The sequence below is a fragment of the Nematolebias whitei genome, chromosome 16 (assembly GCF_014905685.2).
Source record: "Nematolebias whitei isolate Nwh7 chromosome 16, NemWhi1, whole genome shotgun sequence".
Taxonomy (NCBI): domain Eukaryota; kingdom Metazoa; phylum Chordata; class Actinopteri; order Cyprinodontiformes; family Rivulidae; genus Nematolebias; species Nematolebias whitei.
In genome coordinates this window covers 12,423,711-12,431,506 of record NC_056513.1, presented here as the reverse complement: position 1 = coordinate 12,431,506, position 7,796 = coordinate 12,423,711, and positions in this window count along the sequence as shown.

The window sequence follows — 7,796 nt, the reverse complement described above, 5'->3', positions numbered from 1 at the left end:
ATATATATATATATATATATATATATATATATATATATATATATATATATATATATATATATATATATGAAGTACGTTATTAACATTATTTATTTGAGGAGCAGACTGCTTTGAGTTTAACTCCATCACAGACTCTCTTCTTGAGCAAGCACAAAGGCGACAGGGGAAAGGAAAAACTCCCTCATGAGGAAGAAACCTTTATCAGAACCAACCTCAGGACAAGCGGCCATCTGCTTCGACCGGCTGGGTTTGAGAGGAACAGGAAGGAGGAACAGATACACAATGGCAGGTCAAGAATCACGTTAATATAGAAATAGTATCAAATGAAAACTATTCAATTTTAACATATCCTGATGCATGCTCAATAATCCAGGTAGAAAAATCCAAAAAAGTTCAATCTGGTCCTCTGGACATTCAAACAAACAAAAAAACAAAACAAAGCAAAAAAATATAGAAACGTTTCGTCTCTCATCCGAGAGACTTCCTCAGTCTGAGGTGCTGTTTTCAGCTCAGTCTCTTAAATAGCACCTTCTCAGAGTGGATGAACCAGTTTTGCTGCTGACAACCAAAACCAGCTGATCACATGCTCAAGAAGGACCATCAGCCTAACAATGGATCATTAGCACACTGATGGCTGTTTACTATTCACAAGGGGCTGAGTGATACTAGCAATCACAGCATTGTAAGAGGGGGACAGTTGAACACGTAGGCCTCCACCCCTGTTTAATGATGGACAATTTCTTTTCACAAAGAGGTATTCAATTTTAACAATTCATTTAAGGAAATGAGGTCGGTTTGTCCTCTAGTAGTCTAAGATATGACAGCATAACAAGCCAAACCTAACTATAGAATTTATCAAAAAGGAAAGTCTTAATCCCAGTCTTAAAACTTGACAATGTGTCAGCCTCACGGACAGAAACTGGAAGTTGATTCCACAAGAGAGGAGCTTGATAACTGAAAGATCTTTCTCCCATTCTGCTTTTGGAAACTTTAGGAATTGCAAGTAAACCTGCAGTCTGAGAGTGAATTGCTCTGTAAGGAAAATATGGAACAGTAAGATGTTGAATATATCTCCTACATAAAACATTATAGACACAGAAAAAATCATATCTGTGAACAACAAAGTCTTCTGCTGCTCATGGGTTCAGAACTTTTAAGATTTGACTTGCAGTTTCCACACAGCACCTGTTTGTTTGAGGCTTACTTTTCAGTTTGTTTCTGCCTCTCATTATTTTGGCAAAAAGTGACAGACACAGGTGTGTGGTTACCATGGCAGCTGCTTTAACATTTCTTTTATCTTGGTTCTCTTTACACTTTTTAAACATATTTTGAATGTGAAAAGGTCAGCATTTATTCATTGCTTAGATTTTCCTTGAATCTTTTAGATTTTTTTGCAACAGATGCAATATCTTCCATCAAACATTCTTAGAAATATTCTAGTTGGATTATTATAAAAGTGTTTTTGATACATTTAATTTTGTCGTGAACTCAAACGGCTTTTCAGAACAAAACTTTCACCTGTAGTTTGACTTGCAACACTTGCTGGTTGTGATATTTACAAAAAAAAGATGAGCAGTATGTTTTGAATTTGCTGAAACATGATAGACATGTGAGGTCTTTTCACCTGGGTGTGGCGCTTTTAGGCGTGAGCCAACACAAGGCAAGGGCAAGGCTAATTGAGTTGTATAGCACTTTTCATACCAGGAGGCCACGCAAGTTTCTTTACAGGACAAAGACAAGTTAACATGAAGAAGGCTAAACTTCCTATGCACACACACACACACACAAAGATACAATGTTCAAAAATTACAATTATCAAAAGCAGTATAGATTTAAATTTGATCTGATCAAACTCATGTCTGAGCTCTTCAGGCAGTTTGTTCCACATATGAGGGGCGAAAAAACTATGCAGCTATACCACGTTTGGTTCTGATTTGTGGAACAACTAATAATCCTGTGTTTGCTGATCTGAGAATTTCTGGCTGGTTCTACAATGTGTTACGGTCTGTTAAGTACTATGGAGCTAAACCGTTCAGGGATTTATGGACAAGAAGAAATACTTTGTAATGTATTTTATTAGAAACTGGTAACCAGTGGAGTGAATGAAGAACTGGAGTTGTACGCTGAAATTTTTGGGTCTTTGTTAAGATTCTGGCAGTGGCATTCTGGACCAACTAGAGTTGTCGAATTGTATTTTTGACTAATCTATTACAATAATCTAGTCGACTGGAGATTAAAGCATGATTCTTATGATATTTTTTAAGGTGGTAAAAACAGGATCTTGTCAATGAATTAATGTGGCTTTTGAAATTTAAATCTGCATCCAAACTGACTTGAAGGTTTCTAAGTTGACTTTTATGCTTTAAAGGAAGACTACTGAGAGCAGCAAGCTTTTTGACTCTCTGTACGTCTACCCAAAATAATAACCACTGTTTAGTCCTGATTTAAGTGGGGAACATTTTCTGACATCCACTTACTTATTTGTTCGACGCATTTTCCAGTGTGGTTTTTGTAAAACTATCATTTGATGACACACTGATCTATATATCTGTCATCTGCATACATGAGACCTTACAGAACCATAAGGCTTTGGTTGATGGGAATATATAGAGACTGAATAAAACAGGTTTAAGAACTGACCCTTGTGGCACGCCACATGACAGTGGAAAATTCTCTGAGGTCAATGCCAATTGATACAAAATAGTTTCTATCTTGAAGATAGGATTTAAACCTATTTAAAACTGTGCCAGAAAAGGCCTGTAAATTAATTTATTATGGTCAACTGTGTCAAATGGAGCAGTGAGATCTAATACCACAAGGACAGAGCCTTTACCAGAATCTAAGTTAAAATCGATGTAATTCAGAACCTTTATGAGAGCAGTCTCCGTACTGTGATGAGACCTAAATCCAGACTGGAAGATGTCATGGTATTTACTAACTGACAAAATTTTGTCAGTTGAATAAAAAATAAAACAAATTCAATAATTTTGCTGATAAATGGTAGTTTTCATACTGTAGGCCTATAATTGTGCAATACTGATGTGACTGGGTGAGCTTTTTCAAAAAGGGGTTTGATTATTGCAGGTTTTAGCACTTTGGGAAAAACACCTAACAGGGAGTGGTTAACGATTTGTAATTAATCTGACTGACAGGCAAAAGTCTATAAAAATTCTGTAGGCAATGACTCGAGGCAACATGTGAGGGGTTAAGAGATGAAATCATGTCTTCGACATCAAATTGCTGTATAGGTTTAAAAAGAGTTACCTTTGTCAAATTGGTTCTGAATAATGGCTGAGATCTATTTCTTAACTGGGGTGTTGGAGGAATGATGGATACTTTAATTTTCCTATCATCAACTCGTTAAATAAATAAGCCACGCAAGGAAAACCAGAAGATCTCTCTTTAGCCCAGGTTTAATCTTGCAAGAGGAGCCGTTGCAAAAACAAGCATCATGTTACATGGCGCTTCATCTCCAAGGTCTGCTCACGGGCAGTATAAAGAAGTGTCTTTTTATAATGTTTATCAGACGGAGGCAAGGTCAAGTCAACCTCTGCTTCACAGCTCATATCTCTTGAAGGCGTCAGTTATCAGACTCTTCTCTGAGTAGACAGAAAGACTCTTTACTTCACATACACCGTTCTATATCAATTTGACATTGGTTAGTGAAACATCCATGACCTTTACATCCCCCATCCGATAGCATGTTGGATCCTTTTTTACTAAGTGACAGCCGTAAACAATTTTATAGAATTAAATCCAGTGGGGTGTGGGGTTATATTTGTGGATTACTGTAGTGGGTTTATCCAAAGTAAGTGTTTTTTTTCTTTGATTGAATGATATGAGACAAAAATAACTTTTTTTTATCTCTAAATTATTATTTTGCTGACACTTTTTCTACAGTTCAGAATGAATTTGGAGTTTTGTTTGCAATTACGCACAGTTACTCGACACGTTCTCTCTTGTAGTGTGAACCGTGGAGCCCTCCTCCACCCTGCCTTCAGTTTTCCAGAAACTGTTTTGATCCTAACTGGACCAATGTCATTAAATAAAATTATTATTTTAGAAATAAAATTATCAAGTAGGGTCTGAGGGTTAGGTATTGAGCAGGTAGCCTGTGGACAGGTACAAGGGTCCCATGTGACTGTGTCCTGAAGGGCTGGAGGGTTTGTATTGGATTTTTTGGATTACTCTGTCAGTATGAAGCTGGAGAACAGTGGGAGACGAGTTGAGAAGCTAGACAGCAATGAGTCCTTATTCTGTACTTCATTGGAAATCATGTTATATCCTCTTTAAGACTGTCAGTCTTCTTATAGACCTTTTTCAAAATGGTGTTGTTCTCATAAGGCTCAGCTGAATTCAAACTGCATGGTGCCTTGGTAGATGTTGCCATCTTTCTCTAACTGGTAGACTAACCTGGTGGCTAATGGTGGAGAAGGGAAAACAGGTCTCTCTTGTAAAGGAGTCCTTGTGACTCAATGAGACTAACCTGTATAAATGAAGGTCGAATGAATGAATGAATGAATGAATGAATGAATGAATGAGAACTGCAGATCCAGAGTGGTGGCTGACAGAAGAGTTTTGTCTTGGCCTAATGCTAGGCCTTGAATCCTGCTCTTGGCCTAGAGACAAACCCCAACGGCTGGGACTTGTGACAGGTGGAGGAGCCAGAGAGTGGCCAGGTAGTTGAGCCTGGTGGTTGGTGGAGAAGACCAACTGGGCTTGGCTGCTGGTGTAGAATCCTGGGCAGAGCCAGGTAGCTGGGCCTAGTGGCTGGTGGAGAAGCCTGGACTCTACTCTGCTTGTTAGCTTGGAATAACTGTGAGTTCAGACTAGCTGTTTGTTAGCTTGAACTAGCTGTTTGTTAGCTTGAACTAGCTGTTTGTTAGCTTGAACTAGCTGTTAGCTTGAACTAGCTGTTTATTAGCTTGAACTAGCTGTTTGTTTGCTTGAACTAGTTGTTTGTTAGCTTGAACTAGCTGTTTGTTAACTTGAACTAGCTGTTTATTAACTTGAACTAGCTGTTTGTTAGCTTGAGCTAGCTGTTTATTAGCTTGAACTAGCTGATTGTTAGCTTGAACTAGCTGTTTATTAACTTGAACTAGCTGTTTTTTTTACTTGAACTAGCTGTTTATTAGCTTGAACTAGCTGATTGTTAGCTTGAACTAGCTGTTTATTAACTTGAACTAGCTGTTTATTAACTTGAACTAGCTGTTTATTAGCTTGAACTAGCTGTTTGTTAGCTTGAACTAGCTGTTTGTTAGCTTGAACTAGCTGTTTATTAGTTTGAACTAGCTGATTGTTAGCTTGAACTAGCTGTTTATTAACTTGAACTAGCTGATTGTTAGCTTGAACTAGCTGTTTGTTAACTTGAACTAGCTGTTTGTTAACTTGAACTAGCTGTTTGTTTGGTCTAGCTCAGGGGTCTGCAATCTGGGGCTCTGGAGCCACATTCGGCTCTTTGGTCCCTCTGCAGCAGCTCTTTCAATCTTTGACCAAAACTAACATAAAACTTAATTTTATTGGTTGTTATACAAACAACGATAAAAGGACTGTTTTTAGCTGTTTTCGTTTCTTTTGCAAATACTTTGACTTTTTCCTTTATTTCTATACTTAATTATTTTTCCCACAATTTAAAAAATACATAAGTCTACATTTCATAGTTTTGTTTTGTTTTTGTTTTTTTTTCCTATTTTCCCCTTCTTTACAAGAACCTGGTCTTTTCATTTGTCTGAAATTGTAAAAATATCAATAAATGTTACAAATCATACATATTTTTCGCTTTATAATGTCACCTCTACTGGCTGCAAAAGTCTTCTCCAACAAAACTAAAGTGGCCCATGGGCCATCAGTTGATAATCACAGTTGTAGCAGGTTGGCTCTGAACACTTTTTTAATTTAGTGAACGAAGGTGTAAAAATGGCTCTTTTGATCATAAAGGTTGCTGACCCCTGGTTTAGCTTTTAGATTTGACTAGTTAAGTATGTTTAACCCAAGACAAAATCTCCTTTGTAGCTGTTGTGTTGGAGGAATCGAGGTTAAGATGACTCACAACTCCTTCAGGTGCTTTTTTAGCTGCCCTTCTCTGTTTTTGTTTGATCTTTTGCATGCCAGAATTTTTTTTTCAAAAATTATTTTCAAGGTTTTGTTGTGAAGCCTTGCACTGACCGACCGCACCTTTGACACGGTGTTGCGCAAAGTTTGAGATGGCCTGAGAGCTCAGGAAACGTTGACCTGAAATCATCTGGGTGGAGGTGGATTCTTCTACTGATGCGATGTGAAGTAAATTAATTTAATGGCACATGAACTCCTGATTCTGTGGCAAAAACAGAGATAATTAGGATCAGCTGAAGGAGAAACCTCTGCTTCCTTGTGATGTGCACAGAAAAGAAAAAACCATGAGGAAACAAAATAATGAAGCCACAGCGGCAAAATACAACTTCAAGTGTGAAGTTATTTCTAGTTTTTGTTTTAATAAATTGGCTTAACTTTGAACACTAGGAGACCAAATATTAAAGTGCAAACATTGTGTTTTCTGTAAAAATATGGAGTGAACCTGTATGACCAATTAATGTTGTTAAAAAGCTGAAATGAGGAAGTTAAATATAAAACAAGCAAACACTAGCTAAATGCTAAATGGAGCAGAACACTAGCTGAATTTTAAATGGAGCAAAACACTAGCTGAATGATAAATGGAGCAGAACACTAGCTGAATGCTAAATGGAGCAGGACACAAGCTGAATGTTAAATGAAGGAGAACACTAGCTGGATGCTAAATGGATCAGAACACTTGCTGAATGCTAAATGGAGCAGGACATGAGCTGAATGCTAAATGGAGCAGAACACTAGCTGGATGCTTAATGGAGCAGAACACAAGCTGAATGCTAAATGGAGAAGAACACTAGCTGGATGCTAAATGTAGCAGACCACTAGCTTAAGGCTAAATGGAGCACAACACTAGCTGAATGCTAAATAGAGCAGAACACTAGCTAAATGCTAAATCAAGCAGAACACTAGCTGAATGCTAAATGGAGCAGAACATTAGCTGAATTCTAAATGGAGCAGGACACTAGCTGAATGCTAAATGCAGCTGAGCACTAGCTGAATGTTAAATAGAACAGGACACTAGCTGAATGCTAAATGAAGCAGAACACTAGCTGAATGCTAAATGGAGCAGAACACTAGCTAGATGAAAAAAATGAATCAAAAGCATGAGCTAACAGCTAATAGGAGCAAAACACAAGCTAAAAACAAAAAGGAGCAGAACATGAGAAAAAAGCTAATAGCAGCAACACACAAGCCAAAATGTAAAAAGATAAGAACACTAGCTAAAAACTAAAAGGAGCAGAATAACAGCTAAAGACTTAGTTGAGCAGTACAATAGCTAAACGCTAATTGGAGCCATATACTAACAAAAAACTAAAACAAAGGCCGGGGGGGAGAGTAGCTAAATACTAAAATCAGAAGAACACTAAGAGCCATAAGGGGAAAACAATAGCTAAAAGGAGAAAACCATAGCTGAAAACAGCAAAAAAAAAAAAAAAAGCTTGACTAAAAGTTAGAAGCTAAAAGTATGAAGAGGTCATCTAAAAGTTAATGCATCTCAATTTTAGTTAAAAATTTCAAAAAGCTAACTATAGGCTAAAAGTAGCAGCAAGACGCTAGCTAAAAGTGCTAAAGGAAGACAAAAACAAAGTGAGCATGCTGAAGCAGATTTTGAAGAGAAAGCTGATTTGAAAAAATCTTTAAGTAATTTAAATAATGTATGTAAAAATTAAATGCACTGGTAAATATTTCTG